This window comes from Felis catus, chromosome C1 (genome assembly GCF_018350175.1).
Source record: "Felis catus isolate Fca126 chromosome C1, F.catus_Fca126_mat1.0, whole genome shotgun sequence".
Lineage (NCBI taxonomy): Eukaryota > Metazoa > Chordata > Mammalia > Carnivora > Felidae > Felis > Felis catus.
The window spans coordinates 148,529,059-148,551,466 of NC_058375.1; the positions used below are offsets into that span (position 1 = coordinate 148,529,059).

The following is a 22,408-nucleotide window of genomic DNA, read 5'->3' on the forward strand; positions in this document are numbered from 1 at the left end:
CGACACAGGGTCAGGAGGCATCAGCTGTGAGATGCAGAGGTGGGGGGCATGGTGTCCATACATGGTGTTCCTGTGCTCGAGGATGTTTATTTTTTTAATTTTTAAGACTTGTTTATTTTTTTAATTTTTAAGACTTGTTTATTTTTGAGAGAGAGAGAGAGAGAGAGAACGTGAGTGCACAAGTGGGGAGGGGGAGAGAGAGACACACACACACACACAGAATCCAAAGCAGACTCCAGGCTCTGAGCTGTGAGCACAGAGCCCAATGCGGGGCTTGAACCCATGGACCATGAGATCATAACCTGAGCTGAAGTTGGTCGCTCAGCCAACTGAGCTACCCAGACTCCCCTGTTCAAGGATGCTTAAATCTGGTAAGGTGCTTAGCTTACAAATACAAGAAAAGGTAGATGAGAAGTGACTAGTGTGTGGAGAGTATGGGAGTAGCCAGATGGAAGGTTTCTGATCAGAATGGCAATGCTGAGGGTTGTGTTCCTGCCTCTGAAAGTCTGTCCTGGTGTTCAGTGCTGTTGGAGACCGCATAGAGACAGTGCATTGCAGTTGGATACAGTGCCCGTTCTTATTTTTGAGAACACATGGGTCTTAGGGACAGAGGGTGACCATGTGAGCATCTTCTCTCCTCAACAGAGTGTCTTGTAGACCTACTAAAAGTGAAATAACCTTTTCCTAGTGCCCAGCATAATCTTTCAGGGCCACTGATTGTGCTGTTTTGGAATGCCTTGTTTTGGTGTCCTTGGACACTTTTGGGGATTGAAAGGCTATTTAAACTATAACTATATTTAAATTATAATCTACTATTTGGGATTTTATAAATTCTCTCCTGTCAGTCATAATTTCTCAGGGCTGTCATTATGCCTTGATCTAGCAGTCACCAACCACCCTGTTGATTTACAGTGGTCGGGGAAACCAAATATTTTCCTCCTGTTAGAATCCTATCTAAAAGAGGAGTAAAATAGCTCTCAGGAGGGCCTGCGAAAAAGGTGCTGGATCAAGGTGGGGAGAGGCTGGGGAGTTCTCTTTTGAGCTGTGTGTGAATTTATTCACAGATTTTGGCAGCAGCAAAGACTAAATTTTGGTTTGTAGCTGTTTGCTGGATAGTTGAGGTTGTTCGCTTATGACTTCTGTCCCTTTCCTACTACCCCCAATAGTGTGTAAAATTTTCCCCCCACCTGTGCCTGAAGCAATTTTATTATGGAGAGGAGAGAATGAATTTTTCTCAGGGAAAATGAGAAGGTGAATGAAGGAAAAACCCAGGGCTGAGGCAAGGGTTTGGTCTGTCAACCATTGGTCTGTCTGTCAACCATTATTCTTGAAACCTAAGATGGACTGATCTCTGTGGAAGATACTGAGGGATTATGTGGAGCTTGCCTTCAAGAAGCTGAATGTGTAGTTGGGAGAGAGAACTAACAGACCCGAAATCCTAAAGTGAAAGTACTAGAGAAGTTTTGCGTCGGGTGTGACTTGAGTCAGGAACTTTGAGCTGGCTGTGCTGGGGTCCAAGCGGTATCTGAGAAAGTGGCCATGCAGTGACATTGGAGAAAACAGCTACACTGGGAGAATGTAACCCCAGTGAGGAAGTGGCAGAGGTTATGGAGAGGTTTAGCAGCACATCTGGTAAACCCATTTCAAAGGAGAAATGGAGGAGAGTTTTTGGTTCACTGTTGTGTCTGCGTGGTTGATTAAAATGTAGACTTTTGGGCACTACTCCAGATAGTATGATCCCCTTCTTATGTGGTCTGGGGTGGTCTCCAGGGATGGCCCAGATCATTCGGGTACACTGGCCTGCAGGACATATTTTAGGAAATATTGGTCAAGGATGAATTAGGCAAAGCTGATTAATTCCTCCATGAGACACAGGAATTGGGAAAGAGGCATCCAAGCTGGGCTGCCTGATTTTTGTCACTATTTCAGAAGGATGAATGGAGAGCAGGTTGTCCTAAGAATTAAGGAACATGGACGTGAGAATAAGCTCCTCAACTGGAGACAGTGTTCCTGCCGTCCTCACCCTTCACCCTGATACCCACGTTCTCCTCCCTAGCCAGTCACTGTCACGTCATAGAACATAATGATGCTAATTGAAATCACATCTGGGTTCAGCCCCTTATGAGCCAGCTGGTTTTCTGTCTAGGGAAGTTCTGTTTTTTGGGTGCTATAACTCCAGGCGTTATCTCTTAATGAGTATGTGCTTTGTTAGATTTGGTGAGCAAGGAAATAAGCATCATCAGTTAAAGAAAAACAACAAACCTGTTAATACTGTTAGCAAAAGGACCAGGAGAAATCATAGTGGTAAATACAGTTTAGTTGATTCTTCACATATGAAAACCATCATGTTATATAATCACTTCTTACATAGCAGACGCTTAACCTAGGGATGTTCTTTACAGATGAGCTTTGAATTGTTACCTCTTGTCATCCCCATGGCAGGGCCATCCAGAGCGCACTTGGGGAATGACCCAGGCTTCCCCCCCTCCCCATGTCTTCTCCCTGAGGGAGTGTTCCCTGCAGGCACACCTTGCACTCACTTTAGTGATCACCAGCTGCAAGTTGTTACTCATTTCAGCTTCCTCCAGCCCTCTCCCCGGTCCGTTTGTCTTGCTACCCCTTATTTTAGGCATAAATATTTACTGCTGCCCCCATACCTTCAAGAAAAAAGAAAACACTCTGGGGATAGGGCAGGGGCGGTGGTTCACAGTCCTGGCTATACATTAAGGTCAGCTTTATGAAGTATCAACAGTTGAGCCTCATCCCCGGAGATTCCGTTTCCATTCTTCCGGGCGTCAGAACTTTTAAAGCTTGCCAGGAGATTCTGATCTGGTGGCCACCTCACTGTGAGTTAGATGTAATGATATTAGCTGTACATGTGTCTTAAGGAAAATGGAAGCTGCAGGATTTAGAATGAACATAGGTAGTATTTTAAAATAATGCTTTTTGCTGCTCGTGTTTCAAATGCATGTCGAGTCCCCAGGTTGTCCTTCCCCCTGTCTTCCTCCTTTATATAAGCCTGCTTTCTATTAAGCACCAGCATTCAAAATGAGACAAAACAAAAAAACCCGAGAACATTCTTTTCCTTGCTTTAGCATTTCTGTGGTATTGTTTTCCATTCTGTCCATGCAGCTAGCTGATTGTGACTTGCACCTCTGTGAACTCTCAGACCCAGCAGGCTGTGACCTTCATCACCTCTCTGGGCCTCATGTTCTAATGGAGCAGCATTCGGGGCTGCAGAACCCTGTACAACCAGGGCTGGTGGACTGTCACACGAACGAGTGGCCACACACTTTAGTCCATGAACACATACAGTAGTCCTTGTTTTGTCGGCTGAAGAGGCCCACTGCTAGCGTTGGGGGAGAAACTTGAGAGGTAAAAAAAAAAAATTTTATGAATACTTAACTTCTATTGGATGAACAACTTGGGAGTCTCTTTGTTCATCCTTGAAAGCGAGTAAAAAAGTTTGGCAGGAAGTAAACCCTAAAAATTCTTAAAAGCATTTTAAGTTTTATTGTTTGTTTTATTTTTGTTTGATTTTTTTAGGAGCCAATTGGAGATTAGATCTGCAAAGTAAAAACTAGTGATTGGCAGTTGAGGGTTATCATTCACCTGGGCTCTAAAGTCCCATGTTTTATGTTCCATAAAAATTTTCCCAATAAGTGTACTTTGTGGTCTTTTGGATTTTACGTGAGAATATTTTATCACATAATGCTTGGTTTTCAAAACTTTCTTGGGCCCAAATTTCAGATTATGCATTGAAAATGAATGAATCCCTTTGAATGGAGGAATAATGAAACAAAAACAAGTAGCAAGTAGACAGTTCCACTTTAATACAGATTCTGAAGGACAAAAGGTGAAAAGTCCAGGCATAGGGTCTGTTCTGAGTTTGGGTAGGTGAGTGATGTAACTGCAGTTATAAGTAACTTCTCAAACACCACTCAGAGTTCCTCTGGTCTCATTGACCTCCCTTTTTCCTTTCTGTAATTACTGAACATGGCCCTGAAAACCCATGTAGGGCCAAATACAGAATCTAAACTCTGTGATCTCATCACCACAAAAACAGACTATAGGGACAGTCCTCCTTCTCGCCGGAAGCCGCCTCCCTTTGGGACCACTGTAACTCCATAATTTATAGTGGTGCCTTTGTGGTCTTGAACTTAGAAAGGGCATTTCCCCCTGTCCTTACAGAAGTTGTGTAACAGATGGGTTGTTCTAGGTGGAGAAGGGGCCAGAGGGAAAGTGTGTGCATAACCTGTTATAGATGTAATTTTAAGGGTGCCCACACATCTGTGGGTCCTCTGGGCAGGTCTGCCTGACAGCCGGCATGTCTGGGCTGTGATGGATATTCTTTTATACTTGTGTGTCAGTGTGGTTGGGACAGATGAGAAGCCTGCCTTTTCTGCTGAGGTGTGTTTTAAGAAAGAAGGTTGGCTGAAGTACTCACACCAGCTGTGAGATGGATTCCCTCCCTAGCTGCCAGAACCCTCCGTAAAGAGGCAGGTGATCCCTATTGTGGGCAAATAATAGGAAGACGCCCTGAGATATTTGAGCTGCTGTTCACCAGGTGGTGCTGTCCTGCAGTGAATGCTTAAATACTACAAGTGAGGTCAGCAACCTGGTGGAAGAAAGGTCTGGGGTGCCTGGAAGACTTGGTAGCATTTGTTGGCTGTCACTGGACGTGAGATGAGACTCTTTGGGAGGAAACATCTGACCCAAGCGCGATCACCTGGTTCGTGTAGGTTTCTCCTCCACGTTCTGCTTCAGTGAGATATCTGTTGTCTCTGAAGCGGAGGAAGACATGAACCTGTGCCCTGCCTCTGTCTCTGGTTTCCTCCTAGAGAAAGGCTCCTGTGCTCCGTTCTCATCTTTGAAGTCCTGGTGGGCAAGGGGGGCATGTCTTTTAGAGCTCCTCATTAAACAGACTTAAAGGGGAGAAAAGGCCTCCACCCAGCCTTTGCATGCACAAACCTATTATATTCTGCTGCCCTGCCAAGGTGCTTTTGTTGGCCTAAACGTGACTACACATGATTCTGTCCTATTAGGCAGTGAAGCCTGGAAGGCATTGACTTGGACTGAGCCTGATGGCTGGTGTGGTTAAGCATGGATAGCACCCTTGTAGAAGAGCATTTCCCAGGGAAAGAGACTGAGTCAGTCATGGGGAACCTCTTATTGGAGTTCTTCTTTCAACAAGCCTGTGGTCGGCATCTTCTTGTGACAAGAACAGGAGGTTGGGATAGGGGGTGACAGGTAACACCAGCTCTGGGAGACTGGTAGGAGGGGAGGTCAAGGCAGAAGGAAACAGATGCTAGAACTCAGATCCCTGAGAGCCTTTTTGAGCTCAGAGGAGGGGCTGGTGGGATGCTGTAGGGGTGGGGCAGGGCATGCAATGGGGGCGTTTGAGCTGTGTGTGGAGGATGACTAATTTCCAAAGTGCAGGAGAGGTGCTTCAGGATGAGGGACCCGGGAGAGCAGAGGTGTGAAATTGAGCAGTGTGTTCAGAGTGAGCTGTGTCCAGAGCTGGGACCTGTGAGGAGTGAGGCAGGAAGTGTGGGAACTTCAGCACCCTGAGTGTTTTAGAGAGGTTCTGGGCTCCTTATCTCAAACCTTTGAAACATGTCTTTGTGTACTGGGTTGCAAACCGATTAGCCTCACTTAAAACCTGAGCTAGGAGAAGTAAACAGATACTTCAGTACCTTGCTCAAGACAAGGAACTTTCAGTAAATGTCCCCGGTCAGCTTGGATAGAGGGCATCAAAAGAAAGAACAAATTTTCTCAGTTTTGCCATCCCCTCAACCTGCTTTCCCCTCTGTTAAGAGTATGTATATGGGTTGACGTCTCTTTTCATGGCTTGGTCGGGAGTTTCAGGGAAGTTGTGGCTGGTTTTATAAACTCTTTGCTTCTCATCTCCTAGGGTGAATGTGCTCACATGTTGTCTTTTTTCCAGTTCTCTTTCTAGCTTTCTGTGGTTGACTTGTCCCGAGGAACTTTCTGGGTGCACCCCGAGTGAGCCAGCTTCTTTCTGTTGCAAACAAGTGGAGTCTAGGGTGAGGCAAGGTGAGTGAGATCCATGGAAAACCCATCCTCTGACAGACCACCTTTTCCAAGATTGGTTATTCTCTGAAAAGTTTGAGGACTTTGGAAGTAAATTGGGTTTTTAGTCAAATTTAAGAAGAAATTTTTAAAATTGGTGTCTTAATTATTAGGTGAAAACACTCTTGTTAATAGGGATGCTTCAATACATTTTTTTCCAGAACTTTTCTGAGTTTTTGGGTCTCTCTTTATGGTTCCTAGCATGGTACTTTTCCAGTGAAAACATTTAGTACGTGTTGTGTGAATAGCTTAATACCTTAGGGCTGACAGTTTGCAAATACAGAAGTCCTGTTAAGTTATTCTGAGTTGTGTCTCTTCTCTTTTCTGGGTTTTAAGGAGGATTGTTTAGTTGTGTTCCTTTAGAAACTTCTGTACTATGGTTTTCCTGTACTGCAGTTCTATATGTAAATTTTGAAACAAAAATACCTACCTCAAGGGTTTTGGTGAGGCTGGAGGCTCCCGATGGCTAAAACTTTTGTTCTTTTCAGGGGCACCTGGGTGGCTCAGTCAGTTAAGCGTCTGACGTTGGCTCAGGGCATGATCTTGCATGAAATCTTTGTGATTTCAAGCCCCGTGTTAGGCTCTCTGCTGTCAGCACAGAGCCTGCTTTGGATCCTCTGTCTCCTTCTCTCTCTGCTCCTCTCTTACTCTCTTTCAATCTCTCTCTCAAAAATAAATGATAAAAAAAATACATATATATATATATACATATATATATATGTGTATATAAATATATATATATATATATATAAAACTTTTGTTCTGTTCACATTGTTATATTCCCTATCTCTAATGTGTAGCAGTTAGTAGGGCTCAAATAATCGTTCTTTCCTTTAAGAAGAGAGTTGGCTGAGAACAGAATCTTCAATCCCATCTTAAGTGAGCCCAGCTTGGAGGGCTGTTACTTATCCTCCACTGCTCACAGTTGAGACCGTGGAGCAGGAATCCCTAGGAGGTCCAGGACAGAGTGGTTGACTGAGGGTTCTGAAGACCACTCCATATTCCTTCTCTTCTCTGAGTGGTGGAAGGGGCCCCCATAGGAGATGAGGGTCAAGGTTAAAGCTGCTTCAAACTTCTGTGAATTCTCGAAACGTGCATGCAACGTGCAGGTGCACTATGCCATCTGTCTTGTGTGGCTTGCTGGCAGGATTTCATATCCTGTACTCACCCCTCCTGCCATGCCTCACTCTTCCATGAAGAACACAGTGGTCACATTGCCCCTAAAACTTTGGGGGATCCTGACAAAAAGTAAAGCTTGTCAGAAGGAGCATGGCTGGGGAATACACATCAGAATCTAACATGAAGCTTTAGAAATTAGAATACCGGGACTCCCTCCCCCCCACCCCAGGTGTGCTAAGCTAGAATTTTGGGGATGGGGAGGGAGTCCTTACTATTTACGTTTGTTTTTTTAAAAGCTCCTCAAGAGGTGATAGTGTATAACTTCTTGAAAAATATTTGTATGTGGAGTAGACTTAAAAACAAAGAAGTTCTTTCTTAGGCTGAGCAGATGTTTGGGGGAATTATTTTTGAACTCTACTAACTAGTTTAACCAGTTTATACAGCCAAGCCAAACATTCCCTTGTTGTGCCATAATTTGTATTGTAGAACCATTTTATAACTTTAAGTTAAAATTGCCTGGGAGACAACACTTTCTATGGTTGTAAGTGTACAAAGAACGAGAAAAAATGACATTGAAGAACAATTTTCTAAATTTAATAAGAGTTAGGGCTTATTTAGAAATCCAGGTGGGAATCTGCTTAAATGGAATTTCACCCAAAGTATGCAGAGATTTGCATATTGAAACCAAAGCTTTTTGACCTGTGGTGACACCTTTTTCAAAGTAATATTGAAATAGCAATTTAAATATATTGCCCTTAGAGATTTATTTGACAGGAAATTTATTTAGTAAGGTATACATTTTTTTCCCCTTCCGGGACGTTTCTTGGTGGTAGAGAATTAGCTAATTTTTCTTTATTCCTTCCCTGGGACCATCTTCAGGAAGTAGATAGGAGCTTAATAGCAAAGATCAAGTTAAATGTTTTTTAACTATGTCTTTTTTGCAAATTCCCTTTCTCTGGAAGAAAACCTTGCAACTTGTTACTTGAGGTTTTAATAGTTTAATTGATTTGACAGAAAATAGGTTTCTTTTCAAGATCAAAGAATCTTACTGTTTAGTAGGACTTCACAGATGGCCTATTATCTGTTTTTTATTGCCTCAACTTCATGGAAACTGCTCTTGTTAAGGTTACAAATGACCTCTGCTAGGACTCTGGGCGTGACTTTTCTGTAGCACTTGATACTACTGACTTCTTTAGTTTTGAGAGAGCACGAGTGGAGGAGGGGCAGGAGTGGGGGCAGAGGATCCGAAGGTGGCTCTGCACTGACAGCAGCGAGCCCAATGAAGGGCTCGAACTCATGAACTGTAAGATCATGCCCTGAGCTGAAGTCAGATGATCAACTGACTGAGCCACCTAGGTGCCCCTTTTGCACCATTTCTGACATTTGCATCCCTGCCCCCTCCCCTGCCTCTACAAGGCACCTCATCTCTAGGCTTCTGTCTGCTTTTCCCACATTGGTCATTGGCACTATTCAAGCCAGAAATGTGACTCATCCTTCATCCTCCCTCAGCCAGCCCATATCTTAATTTGCAATTAAGTTCTATCACTTTAATAACCTAAATAATAAAGGAAAAGGCCAGTCCACTGACATTTAAATATTATAGGTATTAAAAGTTGCAGTTTGGTTTATATAAGCAGATAGAATAACATGAGACAATTGTGACCATTTATATAATACACATTTTATGCTCAGCGTAGGCCTACATATGTTGTCATGTTATTTCTGATTTTCACAACTATTCCGTGGCATATTATCTCTGTTATAAATGAGGACTCTAAGGTTCAGAGAGATTAAATTACTGGCCTAGGATCACAGGGCAAGTAAAGCATGGTGGGGTGGGGATGGGGGGATTTTAAACCTGTGGGTTGGTCTGCCTGACTCCAAAGCCTTTAACACCATGTCACTCTGTCTTGCTGTGTTTCCATAATGCCACAGTGCCATTGTAGACCTCTGGTTGGTAGGTTGACTTTGTTGAGGAACTGGGTGTTATTCAAATTTGTGTGTCCTATATTTTTTTCATAATAGTAGGTGCTAAAGGCAAGATTTTTTTTTAAATGGGGACTTTCTAAAAAAGTGTTTATTCATTTATCCTGAGAGAGAGAGTGCACACACAAACGAGGAAGGGGCAGAGAGAGTAGGAGAGAGAGAATCCCAAGAAGGATCTGTGCTTTGAGTGCAGAGCCCGACACAGGGCTTGATCCCAAGAACGGTGAGATCCTTACCTGAGCCGAAATCAAGAGTTAGACACTTAACCAACTGAGCCACCCAGGCACTGCTAAAGACAAGATTCTTAATGGCAAAGCCATGGACCATGTCTTCTGTGGCTTTATCTGGGTTCAGTTCCTGGTTCTTAGATGTGCATTAGCTAGGTAGCCGAGGTTAGGATGGTGGGATCATGCTGCTTATCCTCCCAGAGTTCTTATGAGAAACAGGTGGGATAGCAGAAGAAAAAGTGCTCTAAAATTTGGGTGTGTTTTGGGGGAAATGATCAGTTGTGGATGTCAATAATTGACTGCTCAGATGAGTCTCTCTTTAAGTTTTTACTTTATAATTACATTTAGTTAGCATACAGTATTTATATTAGTTTCAAGTGTACAATATAGTGATTCAATACTTCCATACACTGGTTGGTGCTCATCATTACCAGTGCACTCCTTAATCCTCATCATCTCTTTCACCCCTCCCAGCCCACTTCCCCTCTGGTAACCATCAGTTATCTATAATTAAGAGTCTGTTTCTTGGTTTGTCTCTCTCATTTTTTTCCTTTGCTCATTTTTGTTTCTTAAATTCCACATATGAGTGAAATCATAGATATTTGCCTTTTCTCTGACTTACTTCGCTTAGCAATTTAATATCTAGCTCCATGTTGTTGCAGATGGCAAGATTTCATTCTTTTTTATGGTTGAGTAATATTCTGTTGTATGTATATACATATACATATGTAGGTGTATGTATATATACATATACATATATATATATATATATATGTATACATAACCTCATCTTCTTTATCCACTCATCAGTTATAATTTGGCTATTGTTGATAATGTTGATATAAACATAGGTGTGTGTGTATCCCTTTGAATTAGTGTTTTTGTACTCTTTGAGTAAATAGCCAGTAGTGCAATTGCTGGATCATAAGGTAGTTACATTTTAAAAGTTTTGAGGAACCTCCATATTGTTTTCCACAGTATCAACACCAGTTTGCATTCCTACCAATAGTGCACTAGGGTTCCTTTATCTCCACATTCTTGCCAACACCTGTCGTTTCTTGTGTTGTTGATTTTAGCCATTCTGATGGGTGTGAGGTGATAGCTTATTGATTTGCATTTCCCTGATAAGTGATGATGAGCATTCTTTCATGGGTTGGCCATCTGTATGTCTTCTTTGGAGAAATGTCTATTTATGTCTTCTGCCCATTCCTTTTTTTGTTTTTGTTTGTTTGTTTGTTCTTTATTTGATAGAGACTGAGACAGCACAAGTTGGGGAGGGGTAGAAAGAGAAGGGGAGAGAGAGAGAATCCTAAGCAAGCTCTGTGCTGCCAGCACAGAACCTGATGATGCAGGGCTCAGATTCATGAAACTGCGAAATGTGACCTGAGCCAAAACCAAGAGTCAGATGTTTAACTGACTGAGCCACCCAGGCACCCTGTCTTCTGCCCATTTCTTAACTGGATTATTTGTTTTTTGTGTGTTGAGTTGTAGAAGTTCTTTATATATTTTGGATACTAACCCTGTATTGCGTTAAGTCATTTGCAAATATCTTCTCTCATTCTGTAGTTGCCTTTTATTTTTGTTGTTTCCTTTGCTGTGCAGAAGCTTTACATTTTGATGTAAACCCATTAGTTTATTTTTGCTTTTGTTTTTCTTGCCTCATGAGACCTATTGAAAAAGAAGTTGCTAGGGCTGATGTCAAGGAGGTTACTTAAGTCTGTGTTCTTTGAAGATTTTTATGGTTTCAGGTCTCGCATTTAGATCTTTAATCCATTTTGAATTTATTTTTGTGTATGGGGTAAGAAACTGGTCCAATTTCATTGTCTACCATGTTGGTATCCAGTTTTCCCAGCACCTTTTGATGAAGAGAATTTCTTTATCCGATTGGATATTCTTTCCTGCTTTGTTGAAGATTGACCATATAATTTTGGGTATATTTCTGGATTTTCTACTTTGTTCTATTTATCTATGTGTCTGTTTTTGTGCCAGTACCATACTATTTTGATTACTACAACTTTGGGGGGTTTTTTTGTTTTGTTTTTGTTTTGTTTTAAGATTGTAAGTAATCTCTACACCCAAGTGGGGGCTTTTTTTTTTCTTTTTTTTTAATATGAAATTTATTGACAAATTGGTTTCCATACAACACCCAGTGCTCATCCCAAAAGGTGCCCTCCTCAATACCCATCACCCACCCTCTCCTCCCTCCCACCCCCCATCAACCCTCAGTTTGTTCTCAGTTTTTTTTTGTTTTTTTTTTTTAACATTTATTTATTTTTGGGACAGAGAGAGACAGAGCATGAACGGGGGAGGGGCAGAGAGAGAGGGAGACACAGAATCGGAAACAGGCTCCAGGCTCTGAGCCATCAGCCCAGAGCCCGACGCGGGGCTCGAACTCACGGACCGCGAGATCGTGACCTGGCTGAAGTCGGACGCTTAACCGACTGCGCCACCCAGGGGCCCCTGTTCTCAGTTTTTAACAGTCTCTTATGCTTTGGCTCTCTCCCACTCTAACCTGTTTTGTTGTTTTTTTTTTTTTCCTTCCCCTCCCCCATGGGTTCCTGTTAAGTTTCTCAGGATCCACATAAGAGTGAAACCATATGGTATCTGTCTTTCTCTGTATGGCTTATTTCACTTAGCATCACACTCTCCAGTTCCATCCACGTTGCTACAAAAGGCCATATTTCATTTTTTCTCATTGCCACGTAATATTCCATTGTGTATATAAACCACAATTTCTTTATCCATTCATCAGTTGATGGACATTTAGGCTCTTTCCATAATTTGGCTATTGTTGAGAGTGCTGCTATGAACATTGGGGTACAAGTGGCCCTATGCATCAGTACTCCTGTATCCCTTGGATAAATTCCTAGCAGTGCTATTGCTGGGTCATAGGGTAGGTCTATTTTTAATTTTCTGAGGAACCTCCACACTGCTTTCCAGAGCGGCTGCACCAATTTGCATTCCCACCAACAGTGCAAGAGGGTTCCCGTTTCTCCACATCCTCGCCAGCATCTATAGTCTCCTGATTTGTTCATTTTGGCCACTCTGACTGGCGTGAGGTGATACCTGAGTGTGGTTTTGATTTGTATTTCCCTGATAAGGAGCGACGCTGAACATCTTTTCATGTGCCTGTTGGCCATCCGGATGTCTTCTTTAGAGAAGTGTCTATTCATGTTTTCTGCCCATTTCTTCACTGGGTTATTTGTTTTTCGGGTGTGGAGTTTGGTGAGCTCTTTATAGATTTTGGATACTAGCCCTTTGTCCGATATGTCATTTGCAAATATCTTTTCCCATTCCGTTGGTTGCCTTTTAGTTTTGTTGGTTGTTTCCTTTGCTGTGCAGAAGCTTTTTATCTTCATAAGGTCCCAGTAATTCACTTTTGCTTTTAATTCCCTTGCCTTTGGGGATGTGTCGAGTAAGAGATTGCTACGGCTGAGGTCAGAGAGGTCTTTTCCTGCTTTCTCCTCTAAGGTTTTGATGGTTTCCTGTCTCACATTCAGGTCCTTTATCCATTTTGAGTTTATTTTTGTGAATGGTGTGAGAAAGTGGTCTAGTTTCAACCTTCTGCATGTTGCTGTCCAGTTCTCCCAGCACCATTTGTTAAAGAGCCTGTCTTTTTTCCATTGGATGTTCTTTCCTGCTTTGTCAAAGATGAGTTGGCCATACGTTTGTGGGTCTAGTTCTGGGGTTTCTATTCTATTCCCTTGGTCTGTGTGTCTGTTTTTGTGCCAATACCATGCTGTCTTGATGATGACAGCTTTGTAGTAGAGGCTAAAGTGTGGGATTGTGATGCCTCCTGCTTTGGTCTTCTTCTTCAAAATTCCTTTGGCTATTCGGGGCCTTTTGTGGTTCCATATGAATTTTAGGATTGCTTGTTCTAGATTCGAGAAGAATGCTGGTGCAATTTTGATTGGGATTGCATTGAATGTGTAGATAGCTTTGGGTAGTATTGACATTTTGACAATATTTATTTTTCCAATCCAAGAGCAGGGAATGTCTTTCCATTTCTTTAAATCTTCTTCAATTTCCTTCATAAGCTTTCTATAGTTTTCAGCATACAGATCCTTTACATCTTTGGTTAGATTTATTCCTAGGTATTTTATGCTTCTTGGTGCAACTGTGAATGGGATCAGTTTCTTTATTTGTCTTTCTGTTGCTTCATTGTTAGTGTATAAGAATGCAACTGATTTCTGTACATTGATTTTGTATCCTGCAACTTTGCTGAATTCCTGTATCAGTTCTAGCAGACTTTTGGTGGAGTCTATCGGATTTTCCATGTATAATATCATGTCATCTGCAAAAAGCGAAAGCTTGACTTCATCTTTGCCAATTTTGATGCCTTTAATTTCCTTTTGTTGTCTGATTGCTGATGCTAGAACTTCCAGCACTATGTTAAAAAGCAGCGGTGAGAGTGGGCATCCTTGTCGTGTTCCTGATCTCAGGGAAAAAGCTCTCAGTTTTTCCCCGTTGAGGATGATGTTAGCTGTGGGCTTTTCATAAATGGCTTTTATGATCTTTAAGTATGTTCCTTCTATCCCGACTTTCTCAAGGGTTTTTATTAAGAAAGGGTGCTGGATTTTGTCAAAGGCCTTTTCTGCATCGATTGACAGGATCATATGGTTCTTCTCTTTTTTTTTGTTAATGTGATGTATCACGTTGATTGATTTGCGAATGTTGAACCAGCCCTGCATCCCAGGAATGAATCCCACTTGATCATGGTGAATAATTCTTTTTATATGCCATTGAATTCGATTTGCTAGTATCTTATTGAGAATTTTTGCATCCATATTCATCAGGGATATTGGCCTGTAGTTCTCCAAGTGGGGGTTCTTAACAACCCTGAGATAAAGAGTTGCATGCTCTACCTGCTGAGCCAGCCAGTCCTTGAGCATGGAACGTCTTTCCATTTTTTTCGCCTTGTCTTCAGTTTTTTTTCATCAGTATTTTATACTTTCCGGAGTATAGGTTTTTTCACCACTTTGGTTAGGTTTATTCCTAGGTATCGTATTGTTTTTTTTTTGAGCAATTGTATATGGGATTGATTCCTTACTCTTCATTTTTAATGTATAGAAATGCAACAGATTTCTGTACATTGACTTTGTATCCTGAGACTTTACTGAATTTGTTTATTGGTTCTAGCAGTTTTTTGATGGAGTCTTTTAGGTTTTGTATATACAATATCCTGTAATCTGCAAATAGTTAAAAGTTTTACTTCTTCTCTATTGATTTGGTTTCCTTTTACTTCTTTTTGTTGTCTGACTGTTGTGGCTAGGACTTCCACTACTATGTTGAATCGAAGTGGTGAGAGTGGACATCCTTGTTTTGTTTCTGACTTTAGGAGAAAAGCTCTGTTTTCCCCCCTTTAGGATGATGTTAGCTATGCTTTTTTTCATATATGGCCTTTATTATGTTGAGGTATGTTCCCTCTAAACCTACTTTGAGGGTTTTGAGCACACATGGATGTTGTACTTGGTCAAATGCTTTTTCTACATCTGTTGAAATGATCACATGGTTCTTATCCTTTCTTTTGCTAATGTGGTGTATCATGTTGATTTGAGAATATTGAACCATCCTTGCAACCCAGGAGTAAATCCCACTTGATTGTGGTGAATGATTTTTTTTTTTTTAATGTACTGTTGAATTCAGTTTGTTAGTATTTTATTGAGAATTTTTTCATTTATGTTCATCAGGGATACTGCCTATAGTTCTTTTTTGGTGGACTTTTTATCTGGTTTTGGTATCAGAATAATGCTGCCCTTGGAAGCATTCAGCATTCAGCATTCAGCATAATGCTGAATTTGGAAGTGTTCCTTCCCTTTCTGTTTTTTTAAATGTAGTTTGAGAATAGGCATTAACTCTTCTTTAAATGTTCGGTGGAATTTGCCATGAAGTCATCTGGGAATTTTTTCAATTAAAAAATTAAATTTCTTTGCTGGTCATCAGTCTGTTCAAGTTTTTTTTTTCTTCTTGTTTCAGTTTTGGTAGTTTGTATGTTTCTAGGAATTGATCTATTTCTTCTAGGTTATCCAACCTGTTGACATATAATTTTGAATAATATATTTACGATTATTGGTATTTCTGTGGTGTTGGCAGTTATTTCTCTTCTCTCATTTGTGATTTTATTGAGTACTTTATCTTTGTTTTCTTGGTGAGTCTGCCTAGAGGTTTTATTAGTTTTATTGAATTTTTTTTTTTTTCCCCAAAGAACTAGCTCCCGGTTTCATTGACCTGTTGTATTGTCCTTTTTTAGTTTCTATATTGTTTATTTTGCTCTAATATTTATTAGTTGCTTCCTGTTGCTAGCTTTAGGTTTTGTTTGTTCTTTTTCTAGCTCCTTTATGTGTAAGGTTAGGTTATTTGAGACTTTTTTTTTTTAAATTCTTGAGGTAGGCCTGTATTGCTATAAACTTCCCTCCTAGAACTGCTTTTGCTGCATCCCAGGGATTTTGGACTATCTTAATTTTCATTTGTTTCCATGTACTTTTTAAATTTTATTTCCTGGTTGATCCATTTTTAGTAACGTGTTGTTTAACCACCATGTATTTGTGGTCTTTCCAGGTTTTTTCTCATGGTTGACTTCTAGTTTCATAGTATTGTGGTCAGAAAGTACTCATGGTATGATTTTGATCTTGAATTTGTTGAGGTTTATTTTGTGGGCTAGTAGGTGTTCTATTCTGGAGAATGGTCCATGTGCGCTTGAAAATAATGTGTATTCTGCTGTTTTAGGATGAAATGTTCTGAATATACCTCTTAAGTCCATCTGGTCCAGTGTGTCATTCAAAGCCGTTGTTTCCTTGTTAATTTTCTGCTCCGATGATCTGTCCTGGATGTTATGGTCCCCTTCTATTATTGTATTTTGATCCATTAGTTCCTTTATGTTTGTTATTAACTGTTTCATGTATTTGGGTGCTCCCATTTGGGTAAATAAATATTAATAGTATTATTAATACTAAATATTAATATTATATCTTCTTGTTAGATTGTCTCCTTTATTATTATATAGTGTTATTTTTTGTCTTTAAATACAGTCTTTGCTTTAAAGTCCATTTTGTCCCATATATGTATTGCTACTCCAGTTCTCTTTTTTTAAAAAAAATTTTTTTTTCAACGTTTATTTATTTTTGGGACAGAGAGAGACAGAGCATGAACAGGGGAGGGGCAGAGAGAGAGAGGGAGACACAGAATCGGAAACAGGCTCCAGGCTCTGAGCCATCAGCCCAGAGCCTGACGCGGGGCTTGAACTCACGGACCGCGAGATCGTGACCTGGCTGAAGTCGGACGCTTAACCGACTGCGCCACCCAGGCGCCCCTCAGTTCTCTTTTGATATCCATTTGCATGATAAATATTTCTCCGTCTCCTCACTTTCAATCTGCAGGTGCCTGTTGGTTTGAAATTAATCTCTTGTGGAGCCTTGGAGCTTTTATCTTTGTTTTTAAATAACAGCATGTGAAAATGTAGATTCTTCTGAATCTCTGGTCATGCTGTTTGACTCATTCACATGCTGGTCATAATGTAGGCAGAAAAAGCCCTTTCAAGTAAAGACTTTGTGGATAAGGATAGCATACATAGATCTAGTTATTCAAGCTTAGCTGTGTTAGAACAGGTGAGGGTACAAAAACCAGAGAGAGTACGTATGTAAGTAGAGGCAGGTGAATTATTGATTGATTGATTTACATTTATTTATTTTTGAGAGAGTGAGACAGAGCACAAGCAGGGAAGGGGCAGAGAGAAGGAGACACAGAATCTGAAGCAGTCTTCAGGCTCCCAGCAAGTGTTCAGCACAGAGCCTGATGTAAGGCTCGAACCCACAAACCAGGAGATCATGACCTGAGCTGAAGTCGGTCACCTAACCGACCGAGCCACCCAGGCACCCTGAGGCAGGTGAATTAAACAGAGTCTATTGACATTTTTTATTTAGTTAAATTGATCTTGGGAGGCTGGATTTGAACATGGGTTGTGGTATACTAAAGCAAACTCCAAATCAAGGAGAGGAGGTTCTATACTTTGTATCCTCATAGGTCTCTCCTTTTGCCCTGTCCTGAGAAGGAAATACTTTTTGTTTTCCATCATCCTTCTCCCTTTTGCATCAAATTTTGATAACAAAAGTTTTTCTAAGGAGAGTGTCCCCTTTAATAAATACACAAAACCAATTTGTCATTGTAGAATTTAAAAATTGCTTAACATTTCAAAGTCTCTCTCTCTCCTTTTTTTTTTTTTTTTTTTTTTAACAAAGTTGCCCTGTAACTTTGGAGGCAATGCTGTATTTTGTAGGGTTGTTTTAACTAGAATATAACAGAGGTAACCTAAAGCATAGTGGGTCCTCGGTGAATAGTAGCTCCTATTGTACCCACTTAGTTATCAGAAGCCTACAGTTTCAGATTTAAAAAGGCTTTTGCTGGTCCATGAAGAAAAAATTTGGGAAGGATTGATGTGAGATGGGAAGGGAGTCAGGAGAGTCTAAGGCAGTGGTTCCCAGGCGTTGGACCTTGAGGAGCAGAGTCTTCACAAGCTCAGACTTACTAGAAATATAATGTCTCAGCTTCAAACCAGACCTAAAAATCAGTGGCAGTGGGACTCCACAATTGCCTTATTAGCAAGCCCTAGAGGGGATTTTGATGCACTTTAACTGACCTGAAGTTAGAAAAATTAGGCTGCAGGCTCCCCAAGTAGTCCAGTGGGGGGGATACAGTGAAGACCTCCCCAGAATTGTGGGAGTGGAGAGGGGCTGGAACTCGTGAGACTTAGTAATTTGATTGGTTATTGATCAGACCAGGAAGGAGGCCATGAGGATGTAGGGGGCTTGAGTCTGGTAGACTAAGCGGGGGTGGTGCTATCAACAGGAACCTGGAGCCCAGCCTGGTGAGTGGGTGTTGGAGGTCAGGGGAAGAGAAAGGTGAGTTTAGTTTGGGACACTTTGAGTTTGTGTTGCCAGGGTTGATGTCAGCAAGTTGGAAATAGAGTACTGGAACAGCAGCACAGGTAAAACAATGGGGAAACCGTATTTGTGAGCTGCCTGAGTGAAGGCAGCTGTTGAAGTGGGTATTCAGATAATTTTTCCGAGGAAAATGGTGCACAGAAAAGAGCTGAGATTGATGGGTTTGGAACTGGATGTTTGCGATAATAGCATTCAGTTTCTCCTTCGGCAGTATAAGTAGAAATATTGAGGAATACATTATGATAATAGTTTTAAATGAAACCAGATTATCACAAACACGTTGGAGTGTTTCATAATGCTATCTTTAGAGGCCCCATTCTGTGCAATAGAGGCTGATCTTGGACATCATTTAATCTGGGGATCTAAGATTTAGGGTGCCAAAGGCAAGGTTCTTGTGGAGTCCGTATTCAGAGCGAAGGTGGCCTGGGGCAGGCCGCTGAGTTTCTCTGTCTCAGCCTCATTATGTGTCAGAGAGAACAAGGAGAGTTCTACCTTCTTGCTGTGAGGACGAAACAGGACCCCTCACTGTGGAAAAACTTAACCGTGCCTGCTGAAGGGTGCTTTTGTGTCTCCACTTGGGCTGTGATTTTTATGATGTTTTGTTGGATTTGTGGAGTAAAGGTCTTATGTTTGTAACAAATTTACAGTATTGGTTTAAGTACTGAGATGATTTTAAAAAGTCGTAAGTCTGAATCAGAGATGAATGGCTTTGTGGTTTTCAGTGAATTATCAATACATTGAAATATGTGTTTTATTAGGTTTGTGAGAAGGCAGAAGGGAGTCGGCTTGGGAAGTTTGCATAAAAACAAGGACCAGATAGTTAAAAAGCTATATCCAGCTTTGTTGTAGACTCACATATTTTTCTGTACGAGAAAGATGTTTCCCTGAGACCACGGAAAGTTAGTACATCTGTGCAACATCTTCATTATATCTAGAACAATTTCACATCCACTGTTTCTAATTCAGAGTCATTCAAGAAACATGTGTTCCTGTTTTTCACTGGGTTCTAATTGGGATGTTTTTCCTTAAAGGGACCACACACTTCTATTTAGGAAATAACTTTGTCAACTGTGCTGCAACTACAAGGAACCTTCTCAGTTTGGAGACTGTAGAATCTGAAACTCACCCTCCCACCCCACCTCCCCCAGCTTCAAAGAAAAGGGATCTGTCTGTGTATATATAGGTATGTGCATGTGTGACTTCACAATAGTGATTTTGTTCCTTAGGTCTCAGATATGCTTCATACTGTTGGTATGTGTTAAGAGAAGTGGCGACAGAATCCACGATCAAAGGTTTCACTGCAGAGTTACTAAGGACTTTAATTGAACCTTTCACTGCATTTTAGAGGGAAAACAATCTGATGTTCATACGTAGCATGTCACATAACTTCACGTGTAAAGCTTGAACTTCATAGGTTTGACCAAACTTCTGTGGGACTCCTAAAAATAATAACAGTTGTGATCTCTATGCATAGGGAATTACTCTGGGATTCACAATTTAGCCCAAGTGTTTGCTGTTGGGTCGGGTTTGAATGCTGCCAGTTTAGCCCAGCGCTACCCTCCTGGTTCTTCTACAGCTACACAAGGCTTGCATCTTCCTGGGAAATTTGGCTGCTGCCAGAGCTGAAACTGTGAGCCAGACTTAGGTAATTTTATTAGTCTAGAAAAAGTATTACGCTCCTGCAGCTGTTGTTGTAGGTCCTAGCCATGAAAACAAAAACCGTCTCAGTTACCCAGGATCCATGAGAAACTGGCAATAGCCCAATGTTAAGTCCATGTATTTTGGACTCTGAATTATATTTATCTTCATATGGGTATCCCCTGATTTAGGGCACACAGCTGGGGAATGGCCTGACCGTATGAGGCAGGGCGCGTGGGAGAAGCCAAGCCTTGGGTATCACCCTTAACTAGGAAGCCTGATCCAGTTAATTGGAAGACTATACTTGCTGGACCTTAAACACTTTTAAAAAGGATAAGGAGAGCATCCAAGAAAACAACACCATAATAAAATACACTTGTCCCATATATCCAACCTGGCTTTCCTGTTTTTGTATATTGTCTCACGGTGTAAATCCCCACAGGTCTTTTTCTCCTGCAGTGCCAGGCTGGTTATTGTGGGTGGGTTAGTAATTTGGTGGTGATGGACTTTCTTGTTAAGTAGAACTTTTATAGATTACTATGAACACTAATCATGGGACTTGGCATTTAATTGCTAGGAGTGGTGCATACGTGAAATACCCCATCTTGCTAATGTGTGCCAGTCAGTAAATTGCTGTTTAATTTTCTGAATTTCAGTGGTTCTGTTAGTGGGATAAAACTGAGCTACTGTTTGTCTGGAAGCTCCTGGGCTATTAGCAGACCACTTAGCAAGTCTGAGTAATTGTCCTGTTGAGTCTGACTCTGATTCTTTGAGTCAGGGTTCCTAATCCTGAGATCATTGGATGCACTTCAGGGGTTCTGTGAATGTGGATGGATGGAGAAAAAAATTTGCATCTTTATTTTCACAACCTTTAACCAGAATGTGGCTTTTCCTTAAGTCATGAAAACATGCAGCATACAGTAGCACCTGTGGCTTTGGCAAGTAGAAATCAGATTTTGGTATCACATTGTGGGAAATAGTTTAAACCATCGTTTATGCCCATCATTGCTTAGAAAACTACAGTAGCTGTTAGCCCTGCTGCTGTGTCTTGTTATGTATGTGTTAAGCACACATCACTATTATCACATCTTTGCTTCTTAAATAGTTTTATATGTGCATTTCAGCGTAACTGATTTTCTTTGTAAGCGTATTTTCTTCATCAGAATCATTCAGAAACATTCTCATGAGAGGATCTAGATTGCTGAAGCAGTCCGTGTCCCTTAAAAGGTCATAAGCTTCTGCCTTGGATGGCATCCTTGTGTCTTTCTCATCTTGCTTTGAGACTAGATTAGTTAACTTAAAAAAAAAAAGTCTTAACATATTCGGCTTTTGCTTCCTAGTTGTCTTTGAGTTTTATCATCTGGAGCTCTGACTTCCCCCCATTTTGGGGCTCTTGGGGTGAATGATAAAATAAGACCATCCCCTATTTCCAGGTGACCTTTCTTAGGGCCCACTGTAGCAGTCCCCCTTAAGACGGCTTACTACAACGAGTGTTTATGGCCAACAATGGTTTCCCTTACAAATTTCAGAAAAGAATACACAGTGCTCCGTGTGTTGATATTTGCTGTAGCTATGGAAAAGGTGATGTTGTGTGACTTGTATTAGTTTCAGTGAGTTCTCCATTGCATTATTGTGGCAGGCATACCCTAGTTTATTTTAGAACTTTTCTATCCAAAGTTAAAACCTTATTATGTCTATTTGGACTGTGTAAAACTGCCCAGAGAAATGCTGGGCACCAGGCCATTCCTTGCCCCATCTCCTATTAACAGGTTTTATGAAATTCATTCAGTGAGAAATGGGATGGGATTTTTGAGATCCTTTTGAATACCCCGTTCCTAACTTCTGGATGTTAGGAATAGGGGAAGCATTGCCCATGTGACATGGAGGTCTCTATCCCAAATACTCTCCCCCATTGGCAATATGGCCCATCTTCCAGTATTGTTCTTTTGGGAGGTCAGGAATTGAAGAACTTGCTTATTCTAGCATGTATTTTGTAGCATGACACCTCCAGGTCACAAATATTGACAACACTGGTGGTTGAAATAACTCCTGGATGCCTAGCAGAACTTGAGCAAGTGGACAGTAGGTGTCTCTCAATAGAGCCAGACTCTTTTTCAGTATAGGTTTGAGACCTGGGATGCTGCTCTGTGGATGGAGGTGTGTGTGTGTGTGTGTGTGTGTGTGTGTGTCCAACGATGATTTTTTTTTTTCCTCCTATTTGGCAGTTTTTTTCTGTCTGTCCATCTCATCAGGCCCCTGGGAGCTAGTCTGTCTCATTTTTTAATTAAAAAAGTAGGCATAGGAGGGACTATATAGTTAGGCTCTAGAGCAGGACAATCTGGATGCACACCCTGGTTCTGCTCCCTTGAGCTGTGTGACCCCAAGCAAATCACTAGCTTCTCTCTGCCT

At 41.2% G+C, this 22,408-nt stretch overlaps 1 protein-coding gene across 3 annotated transcripts in view; it reads left to right on the forward strand.

Annotated features, from left to right (window-relative positions):
• Positions 1-22,408, forward strand: part of TANC1 (tetratricopeptide repeat, ankyrin repeat and coiled-coil containing 1) — a 243,278-nt gene that overhangs the window by 49,499 nt on the left and 171,371 nt on the right. Inside the window, exons 1-2 of one of the 3 annotated variants that reach the window (XM_045034837.1) lie at positions 4,720-4,738; positions 5,948-6,057. The exons of 1 other annotated variant lie outside the window; for it this stretch is intronic. The gene's annotated coding sequence lies outside the window, so the exon portion shown is untranslated. Of the gene's footprint in view, positions 1-4,719; positions 4,739-5,947; positions 6,058-19,392; positions 19,545-22,408 lie in introns of those variants that run through there. One more of the 3 variants, XM_045034838.1, reaches the window with a different exon arrangement.